Here is a 23992-nt window from a genome sequence, read left to right as displayed (position 1 = left end):
GCCTGGGAGCCCATGTCCTGCGGCCTGCCAAGTGTCCATCTGCTCGGGACAAGGGTCCCTGGTGCAGAGCCCTGCAAGGGTAGGCGGGAGCCCTACTGCTATGGCTCGGCACGGGCAGATGGGAGTCCTGTCGGTCCCGGCCATCTGGTCGCACGCAATGCTTTCCAATGGGGCGACCTGATGGCCAGGCTGCCCTGGAAGTCCCGATGGGGGCTCATTCGCCTCCCCGATCCCAGTCAGGGCTCCAGGAGGTCGGGCGCCTCTGCGCCTGGGGTCCCCTCCATCACTGTGCGCTCAGTTTACCAGAAAGGAGGGTAGCCTTCCTCCGGATTACTAGGGGCAGGGTATGCCGGGACGCCCCTCCCGGGGATGGCGGTTCTCAGGCAGGGACCAGATGGGCTAAGCCCGGACACCTCCCCAGCATCCGGGGCTCCCTCCTCCAGCCCGCGGCGAGGCAAAGTGCCCGGGACTTAGCTCCAAGGGTCCCCGGGCGTCTGGACCCTGGGAGCTCCTGCGGGCCTCCCCATGCCTGAGGCCCAGCTTGGGGTCTCTGAGCCCCCTCCGGAGCCCTCCAATGGCAGGCAGGAGCCCTCCCGCAAAGGCTCGGGACTGGCAGATTGGCGTCATTTCGGTCCCGGCCATCTGGTCGCACCAATCCCCTCGGCCATCTGATCGCACGTAATGCTTTCCAATGGGGCGACCAGATGGCCGGGCCGGCCTGATAGTCCCGAGGAGGGCTCATTCGTCTCCCGAATCCCAGCCAGGGCTCCAAGAGACCGGGCGCCTCCGCGCCTTGGGTCCCCTGAGCCTCGTGGTGCGTGTGGGTTATCAGAAAGGGGGGTAGCCTTCCTCCGGATTACTAGGGACAAGGTATGGTGGTTGTCTGCCGGGGACCAGATGGGCTATGCCCGGGCAACACCTCCCTAGGCATCCGAGGCTCCCTCCTCCGGCCAGTGGCGTGGCAAAGTGCCCGGGATGGGCTCCATGGTTCCCGGGCAGTCATCCCCCTGGCGTCTGGGCTCGAGAGCTCCAGTGGTCCTTCCCTGGGCTTGAGTCCCAGCTGGGGTTCCCGAGCCCACGCGAAGCGGAGCCCCCGAGCCCTGCGTGGGCAGGCGGGAACCCTAGCGCGAAGGCTCGGGGTGGGCAGATGGGAGTCCTTTCGGTCCCGGCCATCTGGTCGCACCTCTCCCCTCGGCCATCTGGTCGTGCGCAATACTTTCCAATGGGGTTACCAGATGGCCGGGCCAGCCTGGAAGCCAAGATGAGGGTTTATTTGCCTCCCGGATCCCAGCCAGGGCTCCAGGAGGTCAGGCACGTTCGTGCCTAGGGTTCCCTGAGCCTCACGGTGCGCGCTGGTTACTAGAAAGGGAGGTAGCCCTCCTCCGGATTACTAGGGACAGGGTACTCTGGGACCCCTTTCGGCCTAGCGGTCCTCAGCCGGCAGCTGGATGGGCCAGGATGCCGCCCCAGCCCTGGGACTGGGTCCGGCAGGCCCGGGGAGGCATCCCCTGCGCCTCTGGGCTTGGGAGCCCCGTCTGGGTCCAGGGGCCCCGCCGGGCCCTGGGTTGGGGGCTCTGGCTCCGGACCCCGTTAACCGGCCTGCGGCACTGCCAAAGGCCCTGGAAAGAGGTTCTGTTGTGCCCGGGGAGCCTCCCCTTGCTTGGCTGGGTTCAGGAACTCCGACCGGGGCCCCTGAGGTCCTGGGGAGGGCGGCCTCCCCACCCCAGGCTCCGTCCTGGCTCCTGCCGTGTGGCAGGGTGCCTGGGACAGGGTCCGGTGGGCCTGGGAAGGCTTCCCCTGCGCCTCTGGGCCTTGGAGCCCCGGCTGGGTCCAGGGGCCCCACCAGGCCCTGGGTCGGGTGCTCCAGCCCTGGGCCCTGTCCTCCGGCCTGCCGCTCGGCCAAGGGCCCAGGACAGGGGTCTGTCGGTCCCGTGCAGGGCTCCCCTGCTTGTTAAGTTGTCCGTGGGCCCCGGGTCGGAGGGCCCATTGGGTCCCCCTTGCAGCCTCCATGGCTGGGGCCCAGCTGGAGCCCTGGGCATCCGGTCCCCGGTGCCCGCTCCCTCTTTTGAGGGGGCACAGAGCGACCAGATGGCTTAGCTTTCGAGCCCGGCCATCTGGTCGCGCCTGTCCCCTCGGCTCGCGCCTGTCCCCTCTGCCATCTGGTCGCGCGCAATGCTTTCCAATGGGGTGACCAGATGGCCGGGCATGCCTGGAAGTCCCAATGAGGATCCATTTGCCAATCCCAGCGAGGGCTCCAGGAGGTCGGGTACATTCACGCCTTGGGTCCCCCTCTGTCACCTCGTGTGCACGGATTACAAGAAAGAGGGTTAATTTTCCTCTGGATTACTAGGGAGAGGGTCAGTCAGACCTCTGAGGTCCGGCGATCCCAAGACTAGGGAAGGCAGCACCCGGGCCCGCCTGCCGGGGCCCCAAGGGGCCCGGGTACGCACCTGCCTCTCTGCTCTTTCCCGATGGTCCTTTTTCTCCTAGTCTGCTTGCCCCAGGAGCAGGCAGGGATGCTAAGCCAGCATATCCCCTGCGCAGGTTGGCCTGCTAGGGGATGCCCCAGCCGTACTCTGATAGATTGGGCACTCTGTCCATTTAGGGATGGACTGCTTTGCCAGCCTCGGCTGTTTCGAGCAAAGCGCTTCCACCCCGCATGGACCGTCCGACTCGAAGGCCTGCCGACTGGCGGGAGACCCTACCCAGCAGAGTGAAGGCCGAGTGGCCCGGCAACTCGTGCCCCCCAGGTGTCTGACCCGAGCGGAAGGGGTCGGGTGGCACCAGGCCCTTGGATGCTGCTGCTCAGGAGGTCCGAATGCCCCATGCGCTAAGCCGTCACCCCTCTCTGCCCAGCACATTTCCACTGCAGCTCGGAACGACTGTTACGAGGGGTGCAGCTGCCGCCAGGCTCCGGCACCCCTGCGTCTCACTTGGGCTGCGCCTCGGCCTGCCTCTTCCTCCCGGGGAGACGGCTGGGCCTGCAGGTGCCCATGCAACTGCACCTCTCCACACCCCTCCAGTGAGCCCTCCCACCCAGGCGGGTTGGCTCCTTCCTCTGGCAGGCTCCCGAGAGGGAGGGGTGCGTGAAGGTTGACGGTCGGGGAGATGGGCATGCGGCCCCCACCTCGTCAGCAGGTGCGAATACCTGGTTGAATCTGCCAGTAGCATATGCTTGTCTCAAAGATTAAGCCATGCACGTGTAAGTACACACGGCCGGTACAGTGAAACTGCGAATGGCTCATTAAATCAGTTATGGTTCCTTTGATTGCGCCATCTGTTACTTGGATAACTGTGGTAATTCTAGAGCTAATACATGCTGAGCGCTGACCCGGGATGCGTGCATTTATCAGACCAATCCGGGCTCGCCTGGCTGCTTTGGTGACTCTAGATGACCTCCGGCTGATCGCACGTCCCCGTGGCGGTGACTATACATTCGGAGGTCTGCCCTATCAACTTTCGATAGTACTTTCTGTGCCTACCATGGTGACCACGGTTATCGGGGGTTCGGTTTCGGAGAGGGAGCCTGAGAAACTGCTACCACATCCAAGGAAGGCAGCAGGCAAATTACCCACTCCCTATTCGGGGAGGTAGTGATGAAAAATCACAATACAGGTCTCTTTCGAGGCCCTGTAATTGGAATGAGTACACTTTAAACCCTTTAACGAGGATCCATTAGAGGGCAAGTCTGGTGCCAGCAGCTGCAGTAATTCGAGCTCCAATAGCTTATATTAAAGTTGCTGCAGTTAAAAAGCTCGTAGTTCGATCTTGGGATTGAGCTGGCGGTGCGCCGCGAGGCGAGCTACCGCCTGTCCCAGCCCCTGCCTCTCGGCACCCCTTTGATGCTCTTCACTGAGTGTCCTGGGGGTCCGAAGCGTTTACTTTGAAAAAATTAGAGTGTTCAAAGCAGGCCGGTCGCCTGAATACTTCAGCTAGGAATAATGGAATAGGACTCCGGTTCTATTTTGTTGGTTTTAGGAACTGGGGCCATGAGTACGAGGGACGGCCGGAGGCATTTGTATTGTGCCTCTAGAGGTGAAATTCTTGGACCGGCTCAAGACGAACCAAAACGAAAGCATTTGCCAAGAATGTTTTAATTGATCAAGAACGAAAGTCAGAGGTTCGAAGACTATCAGATACCGTCGTAGTTCCGACCATAAACAGTGCAGACTAGCGATCCGGTGGCATTATTCCCATGACCTGCCGAGCAGCTTCCGGGAAACCAAAGTGTTTGGGTTCTGGGGGGGCGAGTATAGTTGCAAAGCTGGAACTTAAAGGAATTGACGGAAGGGCACCACCAGGAGTGGACCCTGCGGCTTAATTTGACTCTACACGGGAAAACTCACCCGGCCCGAACACGCAAAGGATTGACAGATTGATAGCTCTTTCTCGATTCTGTGGGTGGTGGTGCTTGGCCGTTCTTAGTTGGTGGAGCGATTTTGTTTGGTTAATTCCAATAACGAACGAGACTCCTCCATGCTAACTAGTTACGCAACCCCCAGCGGTCGGCGTCCAACCTCTTGGAGGGACAAGTGGCATTCAGCCACACGAGATCGCGCAATAACAGGTCTGTGATGCCCTTATATGTCCATGGCTGCACGTGCGCTACATTGAACAGATCAGCGTGTGTCTACCCTTCTCCGACAGGTGCGGGTAACCCACTGCGCCCCGTTCGTGATGGGATTGCAATTATTTCCTATGAACGAGGAATTCCCAGTAAGTGCTGGTCATAAGCTCGCGTTAAGTCCCTGCCCTTTGTACACACCGCCCGTCGCCACTACCGATTGGATGGTTTAGTGAGGTCCTTGTATCTGCCCCGCTGGGGTCGGGAATGGCCCTGGTGGAGCGCCGAGAAGACTATAAAACGTGACTATCTGGAGGAAGTAAAAGATGTAACAAGGTTTCTGTAGGGGAACCTGCGGAAGGATCATTAACAGTGTAGCAGCCCGAGCGACCAACGGCGCCAGCCCCAGGCCCGCCTCCTGCGAGCACGCACCGTAGGCCCGGTGCCCGGCCCTACCCTGGCGCGCCCCGGCGCAGCGGTTCGCGGCCACATGGGGCGCTTGGGTGAGGACCGGGACTTCGGCGGGCCTCCCGGGGAAGGACCAACTGATGCTTGAGGGACCGGGGGCGGCCTCTGTCCCTCTCTGAGACGGAACCCAAGCTCACCCGGCACGACCCCCACCCCTCAGCGCTGAGGGGGAGGGAAACCGAATGTCAGTGCATCCCTTGGTTGGCACCACCCTCCCTCAAAGGCCCTGCGCCGGCTGGGCCCTCTGGCGTCCTGAGATCCGGGCCTGACCTGACCGGATTCCGTGCAACCGAGGAGCTGCCCTTCTCGCGCGGCAGGGTGACCTGGAAGAGAAGGGGCTGAGGGCCTGCGATGGGACCCCGGCTCCTCTAGGTGGGAGGCTTGAGGGATGGGGAGCCGCCTGACTCTTCCCTTCCGGCACCTTCGACCCAGGTGAGGGTGGTGGTGGGCTGATCGCCAGCCCGCTGTCACGGCTCGGGCCGCCCGGCGACAGGCGGCGAATGTGCAGGTGGTGCGACCCTCCCTTGTTGCCAGGTACCCGGTCTGACCCGGTCCCGTGTGGCTGGACTGAGGGGTTTGAAGACTCGTGTGGTCCCTCCTGGGTTACCCCGGGAGGGACCGGCGGCTGCCTGCTCCAGGAGCCCCTTACCGCCCCTCTGGACGAGCAACCGGGCTGAGCACCCGGCAATGTTTTTTTACTCCCGATGGTGCTGACTCCCAAAGGGGGAAGCCTTGAACGGGGTGCCCGGGCTGTCTCGCTGCGCGGGCGGCATCTCCTTTCTCCTGCGCCCGCAGGTGGGCGACCGTTTTCAGAAAGTTGCCTGTGGATCACTAGGCTTGTGCGTCGAACGCAGCTAGCTGCGAGAATTAGTGTGAATTGCAGGACTCATCGATCATCGACACTTCGAACGCACCTTGCGGCCCCGGGTTCTTCAAGGGGCTACGCCTGTCTGAGGGTCGCTCGAGCGTCAATCATCCCAGGGCTTCCTCTGGACGCGGCTGGGGCTGTCGCAGGGTGAGCTCCGCTTCCCCGTCGTCGCCCCCCCCCCCCACCCCCCCCCCCAGGTCAGATGCCCCGATCGCCCGTGGCAGGGTCCCTCGCCGGGTCCTGCCACGGAGGTATGCTGCTGGCGTGCCTGCCCCCCGAGAAGGGGCCTGGTGACCAGGTCCGTCCCGGGGTGTTTGGCTGCATGCCACGCATGGCTGTCCATGGTGTCCCACCGGCTGCACGCACGCGCCTCGGGCGCCCTCCTCCGTGGCCGGCTTACCGACAAGGGCGAAACCCCTCCAGACGCAATCCGGGAAAAGGGCACGCGCTGCCGGGTACGCCAGGCCCCTGCTCCGGCAGGGGTCTGGCCTTCTCCCTTTTAACGCTCTGGCATTTTCTTTCCGACTGCGACCTCGGATCAGACGTGGCGACCCGCTGAATTTAAGCATATTACTAAGCAGAGGAAAAGAAACTAACCAGGATTCCCCCAGTAACTGCGAATGAAGAGGGAAGAGACCAGCGCAGAATCCCCGCCCGGTGGTGAGCGTGGGAAATGTGGCGTACAGAAGACCGACTCCCTGGCGTTGCTCCGGGGGCCCAAGTCCTTCTGATTGAGGCTCACCCTGCGGATGGTGTTAGGCCGGTAGCGGCCCCTGCCGCGCTGGGATCGGTTCTTCTCGTAGTCTGGTTGCTTGGGAATGCAGCCCAAAGCGGGTGGTAAACTCCATCGAAGGCTAAATACGGGCACGAGACCGATAGCCAACAAGTTCCGTAAGGGAAAGTTGAAAAGAACTTAGAGTTCAAGAGGGCGTGAAACCGTCGAGAGGTAAACGGGTGGGGTCTGTGCAGTCCGCCTGGAGGATTCAACACAGTGGAAAGGTCGGTGGCCTGGGAGTTCCGGATCCCCTCCACGGGACCAGCGCCCGGGCCCTACCCGGCCCCTGCAGGGCGCCTTTCCTCCGCGGCAGTGCGCCGCGACCGGCTTCCGGTCGGCTTGGAAGTCTTTGGGGTGGCAGGTGGCCCTCCGTTCCGGCGGAGGTTGTTACAGCCCCCCTGGCAGCAGCGTTGCCCTGTCCATGGGGCCGAGGGAAATTCGACTGCCTCCGCGCCCTCCCCCGGGCACCTGTTCCCGGCCGCCCCTCGGGCGGTTGAAGGGGAGACAGGCTCCCGGCGCTACTGTCGCGGACTGTTCTCAGTGCGCCCCGGCCGCGCCGCTGGGCAGGGATGCCCATGCCAGGTGCCGGGGTCTGCGGCGATGTCTGTTACCCACCCGACCCGTCTTGAAACACGGACCAAGGAGTCTAACACGTGTGCGAGTCGAGCAAAACCCTGTGGCGTAAAGAAGGTGAGGGCCGGCGCGCGCCGGCAGAGGTGGTATCTCGCCTCACTTCCAGCGGCTGGCGCACCACCCGCCCGTCTCGCCCGCTCCGTCGGGCAGGTGGAGCATGAGCGTGCGTGATAGGACCCGAAAGATGGTGAACTATTCCTGGCTAGGGCGAAGCTGGAGGAGAACTATTCCTGGGCAGGGCGATGCCGGAGGAAACTCTGGTGGTCTGTAGCGGTCCTGACTTGCAAATCGGTCATCCGACCTGGGCATAGGGCAAAAGACTAATCTAACCATCTAGTAGCTGGTTCACTCTGAAGATTCCCTCAGAATAGCTGGTGCTCGGAGCCCCCAGTTTTATCTGGTAAAGCGAATGATTAGAGGTCTTGGGGCTGAAACGATCGCAACCTACTCTCAAGCCTTAAATGGGTAAGAAGCCTGGCTTGCTGGCGTGGAGCCGGGCATGGAATGAGAGTGCCTAGTGGGCCACTTTTGGTAAGTAGAACTGGTGCTGTGGGATGAACCGAACGCCGGGTTAAGGCGCCCAATGCCGGCGCTCATCAGACCCCTGAAAAGGTGTTGGTTGATAAAGACAGCAGGACGGTGGCCATGGAAGTAGGACTCCGCTAAGGAGTGTGTAACAACTCGCCTGCTGAATTAACTAGCCCTGAAAATGGATGGCGCTGGAGCGTTGGGCCCATACCCGGCTGGTGCCGAGAGCCGTGGGGGCTAAGCCGCGACGAGTAGGAGGGCCGCTGCGGTGAGCACTGAAACCCGGGGAGAGGGCCCGGGTGGAGCCGCCGCAGGTGCAGATCTTGGTGGTAGTAGCAAATATTAAAACGTGAACTTTGAAGGTCGAAGTGGGGAAGGGTTCCATGTGAACAGCAGTTGAACATGGGTCAGTCGGTCCTAAGAGATGGGCGAGCGCCGTTCCAAAGGGACGGGCGATTGCCTCTGTTGCCCTTGGCCGATCGAAAGGGAGTCTGGTTCAGATACCCGAACCAGAGTGGCGGAGATGGGCGCCCTCGCGGCGTCCAGTGCAGTAACGCAAACGATCCCGGAGAAGCCGGCGGGAGCCGCGGGGAGAGTTCTCTATTCTTTGTGAAGGGCAGGGTGCCCTGGAATGGGTTCGCCCCGAGAGAGGGGCCCGAGCCTTGGAAAGCGTTGCGGTTCCGGCGGCGTCCGATGAGCTCTCGCTGGTACTTGAAAATCTGTGGGAGATGGTGTAAATCTCACGCCAGGCCGTACCCATATCCGCAGCACGTCTCCAAGGTGAACAGCCTTTGGCATGTTGGAACAATGTAGGTAAGGGAAGTTGGCAAGTCAGATCCGTAACGATTGGCTCTAAGGGCTGGGTCAGTCAGGCTGGGGCGTGAAGCAGGGCTGGGTGCGTGCTGCGGCTGGACGAGGCGCCTCCCTCCGGGGGGGTGGGGGGGGGGGGTGGCGGCAGCGACTCTGGACGCGAGCCGGGCCCTTCCTGTGGATTGCCCCAGCTGCGGTGGTCGCCTCTCCCTGTGCCCCTTCCCGGGGCGTTCTGCCTCGGCCGGCGCCTAGCAGCTGACTTAGAAATGGTACGGACCAGTGGAAACCGACTGTTTAAAACAAAGCATCACGCAGTCCCGAGGCAGGTGTTGACGCGATGTGATTCCTTCCCAGTGCTCTGAATGTTAAGTGAAGAAATTCAATGAAGGCGGGAGTGACTATGACTCTCTTAAGGTAGCCAGATGCCTCGTCATCTAATCAGTGACGCGCATGAATGGATGAACGAGATTCCCACTGTCCCTACCTGCTATCTAGCGAAACCACAGCCATGGGAAAGGGCTTGACAATCAGCGGGGAAAAGTCCCAGTTGAGCTTGCCTCTAGTCTGGCACTGTGAAGAGATATGAGAGGGGTAGGATAAGTGGGAGGCCCTAGGGACGCCGGTGAAATACCACTACTCTTAACGTTTTTTCACTTACCCGGTGAGCGCCAGGCGCAACAGACTCTGGGGACAGTGGCAGGTGGGGAGTTTGACTGGGGCGGTACACCTGTCAAACGAAAATGCAGGTGTCCTAAGGTGAGCTCTCGGAGGACAGAAACCTCCCACGGAGCAGAAGGGAAATAGCTCGCCTGATCTCGATTTTCAGTATGAATACAGACCGTGAAAGCGGGGCCTCGCGATCCTTCTGACTTTTTGGGTTTCAAGCAGGAGGTGTCAAAAGTCACCACAGGGATAACTGGCTTTTGGCAGCCAAGCGTTCATAGCGATGTCGCTTTTTGATCCTTCAATATCTGCTCTTCCCATCATTGTGAAGCAAAATTCACCAAGCGTTTGATTGTTCACCCACTAATAGGGAACATGAGCTCGATTTAGACCGTCTCGAGACAGGTTAGTTTTACCCTACTGATGTGGTTGCAATAGTAATCCTGCTCTGTACGAGAGGAATCACAGGTTCAGACATTTGGTGTATGTGCTTGCCTGAGCAGCCAATGGGGAGAAGCTACAATCTGTGAGATTATGACTGAACGCCTCAAAGTCAGAATCCCCCCTAAACCGTAACGATACCGCAGTGCCGTGGAGCCTCGGTTGGCCTGGGATAGTCTGCCTTTCTCGGGGGGCCGGTGTGTAGAGCCGCTTGCTTGGGGACCGGAGCGCGGACGGAAGGGGGCTGCCCCCATCGCCCTTAGTGCACCGCAAGTTCGTGGGGCACCCGGTGCTAAATCATTTGTAGACGACCTGATTCTGGGTCAGGGTTTTGTAAGTAGCAGAGCAGCTACCTCGCTGCGATCTATTGAAACTCATCCTGAGCCAAGCTTTTGTCTCTGTGCGTGGGGCCCGTGGACGCCCTGCTCCACCACACCCAGGGGTGGGTCCCTCTGCCGCCTGGGCCTGCGGGAGTGACGTGGAGGGGGTAAAGGGGCCTGTGGAAGGCTGCTTCCACCACGTGCCCTCTGGCACAGGGTCCTCCCCCTCCCGTCCCTGCCCCACTGGGGTGCGAGGATGTGGGGCCACCATCCCTTGCGGGTCGGCAGGGTGACCAGATGGCCTGGGCCGGCCAGGCCTCCACTTCCGGGTGCTCCCAGGCAAGTCTAGCAGAGAGGCGAGCAGCAGCAGCCCTGGGGGGAAGGAGCCTCCCGAGCGACTGCCTGGGAGCGCCTGGCTACCCTCGCTGGACTGCAAGGGCGACTTGGTACGGCACCCTCCCACGCCATCCGGGCGCCGTCATCCATGGTCATCTGGTCACCTGGCTGCTTGACCAGTTGGCCCTGCGGGCTGGCAACTGGGCTAACTCCAACTTTGTCCTCCTCCTCCCCCCCCCCGTCCCCCCGTCCCCCCCCCCCCCCCCAAGCTTCTGTAATCGTCGAGGAAAAATAGGCTCCCCAGGCAGGCCATCTGGGAGAGTACGTTAATCCTCTTTGGTTCCAGCCGAGGGTCCGGGCACTGGGGGACAAGGGGTCCACTGGGGCCCGGGGAGGTTCTCCCCGGCCTGGCTAGGGTTTGGAACTGGGCCTGGGGCTTGTGCTCTGTCCTAGGGTGCGGGAGACAGACCCCCCCCCCTCCTCCCCCCCCCCCCCCCCCCCCCCCCTGTCCTGCAACCCAGCTGAGGGGCTGGGGACGGGGGTTCCACCAGGTCCCGGGGAGGCTCTGCCTGGCCTGGCTAGGGTTCAGAAGCTGGGCCCGGGGCTTGTGCTCTGTCCCAGGGTGTGGGAGCCCCGTCCTGCAAGCCAGCCGAGGGTCTGGGCGCTGGGGAAGTGTCCACCGGGGCCCAGGGAGGCTCTTCCCGGCCTGTCTATGGTTTAGAAGCTGGGCCTGGGGCTTGTGCCCCGTCCCAGGGTGCATGAGTCCCTCCGTCCTGCAAGCCAGCCGAGGGTCTGGGGGCTCGGGATGGGGGTCCACCGGTGCCCGGGGAGGCTTGGCCTGGCTAGGTTTCAGAAGCTGGGACCAGGGCTCGTGCTCCGTCCAGCGGGGTACGGGAGCCCCCCTGTCCTGCAAGCCAGCTGAGGGTCTGGGGGCTGGAGACAGGAGTCCACCGGGGCCTGGGGAGGCTCTTCCCCGGCCTGGCTGCTTTCAGAAGCAGGGACTGGGCCTGTGAGCAGGGGTGGCTGGCTTTATCTGCTACGCTGGCGGAGACCACAGCAACCACTTGGGAAAAATATGATTGGAAGAAGGGGCTTTGAACCTTTATTGTGTATATAGGGTTGTTTGTGGTTGCAAGATAAAGAAAAATGCGCCAATCATAGATTTGGTGTGAAAAAGGACTGAGGGGAATATTGGTTCCCCAACAGCCCTGACGAATTTTCCTCGACTGTTTCGCAACAGAACATGTTGGCCTTTTTGTGAGTGAAAGTGGCCATATACATGCCGTTCTTTTTAAAATGAGGACGCTCACAACATTTAATAAAGGATGTGTTGTATGTGAGTGATACCTCATTTTTAACTCGTGAGAACCTTGTTCTCTTTGCACAATTGAGGACGATGGAGCTACATAGTCTCAGTGTTGTCTGTCATACACTTTTCTATGTTTGATTTTTCCACCTCTGAGGAATTCTAGTACACACCTTTTCTTTTTGAGGCCATGAAAGCAACCAATGATGACAACGTGGGCATACTAGCGAGTACCATCCAGCAGCTCTGTGGGTTTGCGTACGTGAGGTGCTTTCTGGGCTTTTCTCACATTTTTCATGTTTTGAATTTTGGCATACACATTGATGTGATGGTTTAAAACCCACGGTGGGATGTTTGTGATGTGGTTATTGACCATTCTTTTTAAATTGAGCAGCAAGGACTAATCAGTTCGTGGACATCTAGACGAGACTGATCTGGGAAGTTAAATTGTAATAACTCCCTGGAGTTTAAAAAATATGAGACTAACTGCTCATAGAGGTCAGACCCAGTGGTGTTTATAATTGATGGAGTGGGGAGGGTCTGTCTGACTTCTCAATCCCCCTGGTGCTCCTATTGTTGATGGTATTGTTGTTTACAAAGTCAATAGCTCAAAATCTCACAATTGTGAGACCTATTGCATAGCAAATGCTTGTTTAACATCAGTTAGCCTTTAAATAAAACCTTGCCTGTTAATTTAACATCTTTTTAACTTGGGAGTGCGAAGTCGAATAAATAGCACTTCAGTGCTGCTGTTGACCCGTGGTCTGCATTTAAAGATCAAAGCGGCCGTATTTTGAGTATTAATGCTTTATACATTTCCTCTAAGTTAAGCCTGACTGCTTTTTGAGCAAAGCTATGGGACGGTTAAGTTCAAGTTAATTTAGTGACTTTTTGTGGTTCACCCTAGTATTGTGGCTGTTGCTTGAGTAGGGTTTCACCCCTCTCAACCAAAAACCCAATTTCACTCATTGTTTGTCACTCCCCTAGTGCATGGCCCAAGTACTGCTTCCTTGCCCAGTGTGTCCTTCCCCTTGTGATTTCTGAGGTACTCCTTTTTCTTGCACCCTACTTGCCCATTTCTGCATTGTGGGTTTGCCATGTACAGCATTGTTGCTTTGCTCCGGTCTACCAAGCTGAAAAAAAAGCTGTCGCCAGAGCTGCCTGCGTCGTAGCACTTTTTTTTCTAACTGACCAATTTCAATCAAAGACACACAATTGGCAACCAGGCATGAAAAAGAAAACCATGCTCAGCAAACGGTATAAGGCAGTAGTCGTATTTGCAGTAATGTTGGTGCTCACAAGAGGAGGGGGTCGGCTGCCAATTCCACCCCAATAATCCCTTCAATGAAGAGAGTGAAAAATCATCATAAATCCTCCCTGAGCACTCACAAAATAATAGTCAAACCAGTATCAGTCTTCATTGTTCTTTGTCCACTTTTAATTCTGTGACATCTGTCCAGGGACAAAAATTACTCCATGTCGGGTTTTCACTAGTACAGTTCCATTTTTCACTAGTACAGTTCCATTTTTCACTAGTACAGTTCCATTTTTCCATTCTTCAAATGTTCAACTTGAAATTGTAGATACGTTAAAAATAAATTAAAAAAAAAAAAAAATTCATACACGTTTCGTTGTTCTCACACCTCGGCTTCTTCAGGGCTAAGGCAAACAAGATAATATTCGATTCCAGGTGCAGTGTGGTAAACCTGAATGATTGCCGGTGATGGTGAGCGTGATTGCTGCCAACCATCTTCACAAGAGTCACTTTCGTCTAATCCACAATTATACCCCAAGTGCACTATGAATTCTGGGCTTGTTGTCCCTTGTGGTCAATAATAATTAAAACGCTCTGTGAAAATGGCATTTAGTACCTCCAATCTTAATGTTCTGCAATGTGGGTGAAGTGAATACTGCAGCTGGTGACGATGCGGTTTCGTATGTCAGGTGCCATTGCTTGATAAAGGTACCTTGTGACGTCCTAGTTTAGGGGTCTCCGACCAGCATGCTCTGCTGCGTGTTGATCTCTGGAAAGTATTTGCCCATAAATACTGCTTTCATAGAGCCCCCCCCCCCCCCCACACACATGAGTACTGGTGACACTTTACACAGCTGCTTCTCTAGGCGGATTAACAAAGATGCCAAGGGCTTACATGCAGGTGATGAAGGTGCCCCTCCCCCATCCTGAATTTTGTTTTAAGAAATCTTTTTATTGAAACGCAATCTGTATTTACAGGATACATAATGCAAAATAGACTGACATTTTACCAACAAATCAGATAATTCATGGTTATTAGCTAATAATGTGTTTAGTTACTAGCTCTCTTCCCCCTCCACCCTGGCTCCCCCTCGGCTCCTCCCCCATATTTATGCGATTCGTCCTCTCGATCATGTACAGTCAACGGGTCACATAACCTACCCCAGTAGCTATCCGATTTAGCTTAGATTTGTGTCCATTTTCGGGCTCCCTCCCCATCCTGCATCAGCAATAAAAAGCACCCATCGTTTACTTGCAGTGGCCGCCTAACCTCCATGGGCCCTGGTGCTACTGCTCTTTCTGCACCACTGATAGTATAGCTATGTTCTGGCGTCTGCATAGCTCCCATTGCGAGAATCCTATAATGTAAAGGTGCTCGTGTGAGAATGAATGGGTGGGTACCGTCTGTGGCTAAATGCGGCGTTCAAGGCTGTCACGAGCGTCCCCTGCGTGAACCTCTAGCTATAATGATACCTGTGCCACGCAGACCGTGCAACTGTTTGGAAACGGAACTCCGTGTCGTTGCGAAACCGGAAGAGTCGCACATCAGCCGTTTCTGCTTCTGGAGATGTGAAAAGGGCAGAACACCGTCTCTGTGCCCAGTGAAATGCATCTTCACCTTAAACATGCCACATTTGGTCTTGTGCCCAGGCTTCCATGTCAAGTAAATTTTCGCAGCATTAGGGTCACATTGCTTAAGCGGCCCAAAAAGCATTTGTTTTAAAGCACAAAATGTTATGTTCGGAATGTAGGTGTTCCATCAGTCATAACCAAATGCATAACAAGAGTTGATCGTTCTTAACTGTGCACGTTTAACTGTACCTGCCCTGTCTTCAACCAGCAGTGAGAAAGTTCGGTCCTGTTTGCCTGTGTATGCTTGTCTGTCCTATTCTGTCTATATAGAATGGGTGGAACAGATTGGATGGAATAAAAAGGTGTGGAATAGGTAGTGATCTGTTCTTCCTAATACATACATTCTATCTAATATATCAATCTATCAGTTCTGTCTCCTCTATCTAGTTCCATACGCGGATCCTGCTCTGTGAGTGGGACTGCTGTGAAGAAGTCCTTAAATCCTATACATAACACAGCCCCCAGGTCTATTTACGGAGATGGCCCTTACCAAACACACAGGACACCAGCATACAATAATTACACAGGTTTGCTCATCTTGACTAAGTCGAATTGTCGAAGGATGGATTAGATACGAGTTACAATTTAACAAAAAACTATTTTCTCTTTCTGGCTTACAATTAATTATGAAAGTACGAAAGCTGGAACAGGACTGGACAGCAGCATGTTATCCGAGAAAACAGAAATGTTCCCACCAGGGGCATCGATTAGTCGGTGAGATTCGGTGTGGGTGTTTATCTCAAATTTCCCAACCATAAGAGCAGTAGGCTCCAGGGTGGAGTGAGGTGGCCAAGATTCGGGGTGGACTGTTCCCACGAGGACGGGGTCAGTACTGATTTGGGTTAGGTGGACCCCTGCCTCGAGTGACTGCTGCTAATTAGACTATTTGCAAGAATTAATTCCGTCACCTTTTGTAGCCGGTGCTAATCCTTGAAGCCTGAGACTCTCACGACTTTCCAGGCTGTTTGTGAATTCCAAAAAGTAGTACATTTGCACCCAATCGAGGAATACTTATTTCTATGGATGCAGTTTTAATATATATATTTTGGTAAACCTGTCACTGTATACATTTAGGTTTCTGCTAAAAAAAATGTTCGGCAGCGCCTGCTCTTTGTCTACTTTAGTTCGGAGCAGCAATGTGCAGGCAAGAGACCGTAGTTATTTTAAATTCCAGCTGGGCCCAAAACAAAGGCCTCCCTTTGTTGGAGTATCCTGGCTGGGAGCGATCTGGAGCCTCACACCTTGATGCAGATGCAATGGAGGGGAAACAAAGGTTCACCGCTTATTATTTCACTGCTACTTAAGAGAGGCATGCTTTTGACTTCCCTGCCTATAAAAGATGTGCATGCACTGTAAGAATGTCGGATGCGTTGGCCTGTCCCATTGTTTACACAACAATTTAAATATCACTATTTTGTTTTATTGCTTTTATAGCTCTACTCACCCCCCCAAAAAAAATCAATGTACTGGATGTGTTACTTAAGACAGTGAGGGTTACAAGGTGTAGGAGTCGCATGTCCTTAATAGCTCACTGTGCTATATTAGAAGCATTTCAATTTATGAACTGCAAGTAACTAATTGAACTTTGATACGAAACTGGGAATAGACAAAACGCAACTCTGGAGGTTTATGCACTTGTTGGACAGATCTATCTTAATATTATCATTCCCTGAGATTTACTGGGCACACAAAGATCTATGTATCAGGAACCTTAACCCCATAAGATATTTTAAAATGCAGATCTGCAACCAATTAGGCAGAACAGATTTACTGCCACGTTTCTCCTTGTTGTCAATTTCTTGGTGGCAGAGCTTTAAAAAATTAATGTACAAGTTGAGGCCTAGATTTTGCGTAATATATAAGAGCTAATTATATAGACCTGCTAAACGTGTGCGGTCTTAAGTTCCGATATCAGTGTGTAATGGCACTTCTTGAGATGTTATGGGTTGTGATGCCACGTGCAAAGTCGCATTCTGTGGTATCAAGCGCTGTGATGCCACATGCCATGTCACTTGCATATTGCCTAACTTAGTTAGTCCCCTGCTTCTTTTTTTAGGACTTGTGGCCTGTAGGGAGGGGAGGGGATGTGCCTAACGGCCAGAGCTCCAGACTTTGGAGCTGGGCAATTTCCTGTGTTTTTGGACAAATTATGTATTCTCCTCGCGCCTAAAAAAAATATATATCACCATGTGTAATGTAATCTGGTGCTCATGCAAAGTGCTCCCATGCACCAAGTTAGCGCTATCCATCTATACAGTCATATCTGTGGCAGTGACGTGTTTGAAGCTGCATGTGATAACACGTGCAGCTCAGATGGCACTCATCAAGGGAGCATGCCTTGCATGCTGCTAAGTGTGATAATTAAAGCGGGGCAAGAAAGGAGTTGTGCTGCGGTCTCCTTTCTACCGCCACACATGGGGACAAAACAGAATATGGCCGTTTAAAGCAAGTATAAAATAAGAAGCATCAGCTTATGGGAGGTGTGCTTGTAAGTGACGTGGTACATACTGAATGGCTCCTGCCAATGGAGCGTGCTTCAGAAGCCACTCTACGATGAGCACCATAAATAAAACTGCAACTGTGCTCTGTGCTGGAGGAGTTGTAGCCACGTTATCAACCTCACTGACCTGCAAATGTGAGCTCTCTCCGGAGGACTGGTCTGCAATACGTTGGTTGTGACTCCAGAAAGGGACTATTTTGCGTGACTGCATTTGCTCATTTTGGATGTGGAATCATGTTGTAAATGGGCGGAATGCCGTCACTCACAGTGAAGTTAGACAGTGGCCGAAGTTGGTTGACCTCTGAATGACACACCAGCACTCCAATAGATAGAGAAGGATGTCACTTATACGCAAGTACATTTTACTTGTCATTTTAGTAAAGCCAAAAGGTCTTGGTTAAGGCTAGACCTACTGACCAGGTAAGTTTAAAAGTAAGTGGCATTGCATTAGTTATTCATTTGAAATGAAATGATGTTTTCAGCCCTGGAAAAGCAATGGTAAACAAGTCACATGTCACGCGGTCCTTGTGTTACAAAGAGATTTCTGGTGACATTGCGTTGCAACACTCATGTGGCAGGCAGGAAGGTAGGTTATTTTCTCCTTCAGGCAGTGAATGACTAACGCAGGGCCAAATAAGACCACTAAATAAGATGTCCACTTTTAACGTTGCTATTGCCCAACCTAGAGACCTGGCCCACTGAAAGCACTGACTGCGCCATCTATTTTACTTAAAACTGATTTTTTGAGAATGAACTGATTTAATGCCCGATCCATCCAAGGTAATGTGGCTTAAAATTATTCAGTCAAATACACGTTGTTGTCCAACACTAAGCAATTTTAGGGACCCTAGAGTAGTAGGACACATATTGGAGCAGGGTGGGCACCACAAATCAGGAGCCATTGACACATCGCATTTGGGGTACTTTTACTCCATCCCCAAAACTTTGAACCCGGTGGATTTACCGTATTTTCATCAGGCCTCTCACAACACTTACTTTAACATCCCGGTTGAAAACCGTTTCGATGCCCTCAACTCTGTGGACTGACCATCACCCCTGAGGCCCAGCAAGGGAGGGTATATGCCTTCGGGGGGGAATCAGGCTAGGGATGATACTGGTGTGGAGACGGCTCTCCCGTCGGCTGCATTAGGCACGGAGAGTGGCTCTGGGTCCACTGCTCCTTCATCTCCGATCTCCAGCGCCATGGAGGGATGCCCCGTGTTGGGCCCCATTGAGCATTCTGCTTCCCACCGCCCCCCCCTCCCTCCCTCTGGCTGATAGCCCACCCCGTACACTCACTCGAAGACCTCTAGTTGGGTCTTGGAATGTGGCTGGATTGGAGTCCAAACTCTCTGACCCCGAATGGGGAGAGCTAATGGACAATTACGACATCTGCATATTCCAAGAAACATGGTTACGGTCCATTCCATGGAGGGTGGGCTATGCATCGTTTTCGGCCCCAGCAGTGCAAGGGGCGAGAGGCAGACCTTCGGGGGGGTTAGTAGTATGGGTTGCACACACTTGGGATGCTCAGTAAAGTTATTAGACTCAAAGTCCCCCGACATTTTGTGTTTGATACTTACTTTCCCTGCTTCTTATTCGCTGGTAGTAATAAATGTCTACCTGCGTCCCCACCCGGTACAGTTGGGTCTGTCGATTTTGGGCGCTCTGGAAGATGTATTACATTCTCTTCCACCTGCGTCCCATAAACTAATTGGTGCAGATCTTAATTGTCACTTCGAACCCCTTTCTGGGATCCCCTCTCCCACCTGTGACGAGGATGAAAGTTATCTAATCCCAGACCCTATTATTTATCCCGCCAAACGTCTTTCCCCTCTAGCCCTCGAGATTAATAAGCTTACCATTGCACATTCTCTGAGGGCTTGCAATGGTAGACTCTGCCCGGACGTGCCGGGGTCTTTTACCTTTAATAGACCCGGGAGCTGTTCGACTATCGACTATCTTTTGGTGAACGTGGAATTTTGGGGCCATTTGGCTGCCTTTTCTGTTATTCCACGGGTCGATAGTGATCACAATCTACTGTCACTGGAATTGGTCAACAAGATCGGTGGCAGTGGAATTTATAAGCTCCAATCACCATCAAATAGCGAGAATCTGGTGTTAGCAGCAGGTGGTAGACGGATTAGGTGGGCAAGGGTAGTGTCCGACGACCTAAAGCTAGCAGCTATGTATAGCAGTGTGACCTGCTCTTTGGAAGCAGTCTCCCACCTTCTGAGCCCCACTGGGGATATTCCGCAGACCCGCCTCCTCGATTTCCAGAACATTCATGAGGATCTCCTTGGCAGCTTGGCTGGCTTCTTTTATAGTCCCACTGCCTCAAAACCAAGGCCCCCTAGACCTGAGCACTGGTTTAATGGTTCTTGTAGGCGGGCTAAGACTGCCCTGATAAAAGAAGTAAAAGAGGGCACCCAGTCTAGTATCCGGGCGGCGAGGGCCACCTACAAAAACCTGATCAAGGAGGCAAAATCCGAGTGGGAGGATCAAAGGTGGCAAAATTTATTGCAAGCCCTAGTAGACCGCGACTCGAGGGAATTTTGGAACATTGTTCGAACGGGCACGGTAGCCAGCAGCCCTGCAATTATTCCTAATCTCAGCGAGGAGGTCTGGCTTGCCCATTTCCAACCCCTCTTTTCGGTCAGTAATTCCAGGGGTGGCCCCGATCCGGGCACCTCGCGGATTGATATTGCAATGGACCAGCTGGGCCAGGAAGAACTTGAGAGCCGATCCTTTTCTCTATCAGAAATAGAATTGGCCCTCAACTCCCTATCAGTAGGGAAAGCCCCGGGGCTTGACAGGATCCCCGGCGACTTGTACAGAAGTGATGTAAAAATCTGGGCCCCTTATATTTGTGTGTATTTTAATGCCATTTTGCAGGGCCTTAGAATCCCGGAGACCTGGTTGCGTGCAGAAATTATACCCATTTACAAAAAATCTTCCCCGTTTGATCCAGCCAATTACCGCCCCATAAGCTTGATTGATGTTTTACAGAAGCTGTTTGCCCGAGTCCTTTTATCCAGATTGCAGTCCTGGATGGAGGATCAACAAATTTTAACCTCCCTCCAGGCGGGGTTCCGTGCAAAGGTTTCCACCATCGATCAATTATTTAGATTACTATTGATCTATTGGAAGTCAGTCAGCATGGGTGCTGGTAACCTTTATTTGATTTTTGTGGACCTTCGGTCCGCTTTCGATATGGTCCAAAGGGAAAAACTATGGGCCCTTTTGTTAGAGATGGGTGCTCCCCCCTACCTTTGCCACTTATTTAAACGCCTCCACTCTGGCACCTATGCAAGGGTGAGATATGGGAGATGTGGGGAAATTTCTGGGCCATTCCCGGTTGAAAAGGGTGTGAGGCAGGGCTGTGTCCTGGCCCCCACTCTTTTCTCCCTTTTTATCAACGGGTTGATTGAGTATCTTTTGTGCACCGCTAATTTGGACTCCCCTGTACTGGCGGGGCGTAAGGTCCCGGCCCTAATGTTCGCGGATGACACGCTTTTGTTATCTAAATCTTACATGGGCATCCAGCGTACATTAGAGGCCTTCTGCTCCTTCTGTAAAATCAGGGATTTGGAACTGAATCTTTCCAAAACTAAATTTATGGTTTTCGGTTCCAACTCATTTAATTGCCCCCACCCTAAGCTGGGAGATGTTGAGCTGGATAGGGTTGCCACTTTCGAGTATCTGGGGGTGACCCTAAATGATAAAATGAATTGGGGGTCCCATTTGGCAAAGGCCAATTTGAAACTAGCCCAATCAGTGGGGGGTATCCTGAAGGTGTTTAACAATACCTCTTTTAAACCTTTGGGCCCCCCTATGGAAATTTATAAATCACAAGCTAGAGGAGGAGCGCTCTATGGCGCTGAACTATGGGGATATTCCATTCCCGCTTCCCTCTCTTCTATTGAGAATTCCTTTATTAGGAGATTGCTGAAACTACCTGTCAGCACTCCATTAACCCCTTTGAGATGGGATCTGGGTCTGGTTCCCATTGAAGAGATTGCCCTGAACCGTCCCCTCCAGTTCTGGAGGCGTCTTTGGTCAACGCCTGAGTTGGTAAGCTATAGGTATGATCTTGGTGATATATTGGCAAGGGGAAAATCGGATAAGATCCCTTGGCTTACCTATATCAAGAACCTCTGCTACTTAATTGGGATGGGGAACCTATGGTCCGCTCCGGAAGAGACCTGCCGTGCTTTCGAAGAATTCATTGCGGGAGGTCTTGAAATCATATCGGAAGGGAATTCTATTCCACTCTTCTCTGGGTAGGCTTACTGACACCTTTCTGGATATTAAGTTTAGCCCCCAGTTTGAAGTTTTCCTGGACGTTATCCAACCACCTTTGGCAAAGAAACTCTACATCCAGTTCAGACACAGCTCGCTACCGCTGAGGGATCTCACACATAGATGGTCCAACGTTTCGGATCCCGTAAGCATGTGTCCTTTATGTACTGTTACCTGTGAAACAGAGTTGCATGTTGTCCTTTTCTGCCCTTTATATATCATTGCAAGAAAAAAGTGGATAGTCCAGTTATGCAAGTCTAGGGGTCTCAGGGCACACAAGGAGGTGTTTAGAATTTTGAAATATGATACTACCCCACTGATGGTGTTTGCAATGGCCAAATTTCTTCTCTCAATGTGGTTTACAAGGTCCAAATTTATGATTTCTGCCACTCATCTCCCCTGATTTTAGTATTACCTACATTGCCACTACAGTACTTTGAGGTGTAGTGAGTATATCTTTGGCCCTGGATACAATTTTTAACAATTAGTCTTTGTTGATAAACCACGTTCCTTCACTGTGTATTTTTATGCAATAATTTTAATGTTTTAATGGATTACACTCTACACAATGTCTATTTAATCTTGTTTTAATGTATATTTCTATTTATGTCTTTTTATGGTATTTTACCGAAATAAAAGCTTTGACTGACTGGCAATTGCAAAAAGTAACATATAATTAGAAAACTCATGTGTATGCAGCAGTGTTTTCACCAATCGAGATGATGCCAATCCCAACTACTTTATAAACTTAAAAGGCCATCTTCAGTAGGTCTATGCATCACATCATTCAACCATTGCAATCGCTTTACAGCATGAGGAATCCTGGCTCCGCAATAGGTTGTCTTTACTATAAAGACCACCCTTGAACCTTCTGCAAATAACCATAACCCCAAATGTATTAAGAGGTCTGCCCGTCCGTTCTCAACTCTGTCTTCTACTGTCCTAAGGTCACCTGCGTTTAACCTTTCTTTGCCTTTCCTTATCCCAATATTCCAGCCCCCTTACCTCTAACTTTTTAACATCCTTCACAGCTCACTTCCTTCCAGTGCCATCTGAGCCTGAACTGGCTGGCCACTTGAAGTTGTCCTCTTGTTACTGAAAAGGTTGCAGACTTGCTCTATAACTATCAAAACTCCTGGTGCGCAGGGAGACGTGGCCCATCCTCTTTGCCCAACGCATCCTAGCATTACGTTGACCTAACTTAACCATAACTGAACTGACCTACCCTTGTGTTTCCTTTCTGTTATAAGGCACCCGTCATCCAAACCCTATCTGGGAGATCTAGTTGCCTCTGATAGTCCCACAGAAGTCTCTTCTACTCATCCAAAAATTCTAGACCAAGTTTGTTACACTGTATTGTAAACTATGTGGGGGATAACATAGCAGTGGTTTATTAATCCTTTTTCTGAAGTTGGTAAATAAACATGTTCGAAAATGATAGTATAAATGATTGAACTAGTGTACAAAAATACATTTTCCGCTGTTGGTCTTTACAGCTACAGCAGAATGGTAAATCTGATGTATTTCAGATTGAAACCTGTGGCCAGTATTTCTGTGCCCATTGCTGTAGGCTGCAACCAGCATGTGTGTTGGTCGGGGTTGCTACTATGTCTTCCCGTAGGCGCAGATCCTGCAGACTGACTGAAGGTGGTGCCTAATATAGGAGTGGGTACTACTTCTATACCCCGGACACCCAGAGCGTGGAAGTTGGTGTTGCGCTGCAGACTCTGGCCTATGCTCTCTCTGTACACACAGCCAATGGACAGAGTGGAAGACGTGGAGAGCAGACTGGGGTAGGGGGGGTAGGGGAGGGGGTAGACAAGACTTCACTATATGACTTAAGAATGTCATTATCTATGAAAACAGAAAAACCAGACAATTGCATCTTTTTTCAAATCCGTTTGCTGGCAGGAGAAATGCGGACAGTAATAATTTAGACAGGATACAATGTGAAATTGTTGTTTAAAAGAGAAATTTATAGCATTTCTTTTTAAATGAAACCTCTGTCATCTGTCGTAGCACCGATAAATTAGTTCATGGAGGCCTGGCTGCAGTATTTGGGGGCAAGGGGTTCAGATTTTCATCTAAGCTTTTGGCACCAGATCATGAGTATTCTCAATGGCTTCTTACGAGTAGATTTGGAGAACTAGAAAATAAGGAAGTTTTTGTACATTAAAGTGGGACCCGCCTTTGTACTTAGAACATCTGTTTAGCAGCATGCCTTCTCCCTCACGACAAGGCGGCCCCTGTTTGAAGGTCTTGTAGCCTCAGGGATGGTATATCTGGGTTGCAGGAGGGTTTTATCTTCAGTGCCTAGACGGAACCGTACTTCTGAAACTGGTCACGCCATGAAAACTCTGCTCTGAAGATAGCTAGATTTCAGTGCTGCAAACTGTGCTATGAACGCCCCGGGGGACCCTGGACAGAGCTTGGAGTTTGAGATGTTGCCAGTAGAGATTGTGGGGCATGCACATGTTGTGCAAAAAGACCAAGTGTTTACCAAATTCTTTGCAGCTTTTACACATAACAAATGGAAGATGACATCTAATTTGAAGACTGCCAGGGTCTAAATCCTTTCTCAATGTGATGCT

At 52.9% G+C, this 23992-nt stretch overlaps 1 protein-coding gene, 1 non-coding gene and 2 pseudogenes across 4 annotated transcripts in view; all 4 read left to right on the top strand.

Moving 5' to 3' along the window:
* Positions 1 to 23992, top strand: part of LTA4H (leukotriene A4 hydrolase) — a 322194-nt gene that overhangs the window by 22222 nt on the left and 275980 nt on the right. The gene's annotated exons all lie outside the window — the stretch shown is intronic.
* Positions 3146 to 4933, top strand: LOC146855944 (18S ribosomal RNA; annotated as a pseudogene).
* On the top strand, positions 5845 to 5992 carry LOC146855943 (5.8S ribosomal RNA; annotated as a pseudogene).
* On the top strand, positions 6429 to 10146 carry LOC146855942 (28S ribosomal RNA). The gene has a single exon (XR_014958979.1). It is a non-coding gene; the product is annotated as a 28S ribosomal RNA (ribosomal RNA).

This window comes from Triturus cristatus, chromosome 4_1, assembly GCF_964204655.1.
Source record: "Triturus cristatus chromosome 4_1, aTriCri1.1, whole genome shotgun sequence".
Classification (NCBI taxonomy): domain Eukaryota; kingdom Metazoa; phylum Chordata; class Amphibia; order Caudata; family Salamandridae; genus Triturus; species Triturus cristatus.
Note: the sequence above shows the minus strand (reverse complement) of the source record. Positions and strands in the feature narration are given on the sequence as shown.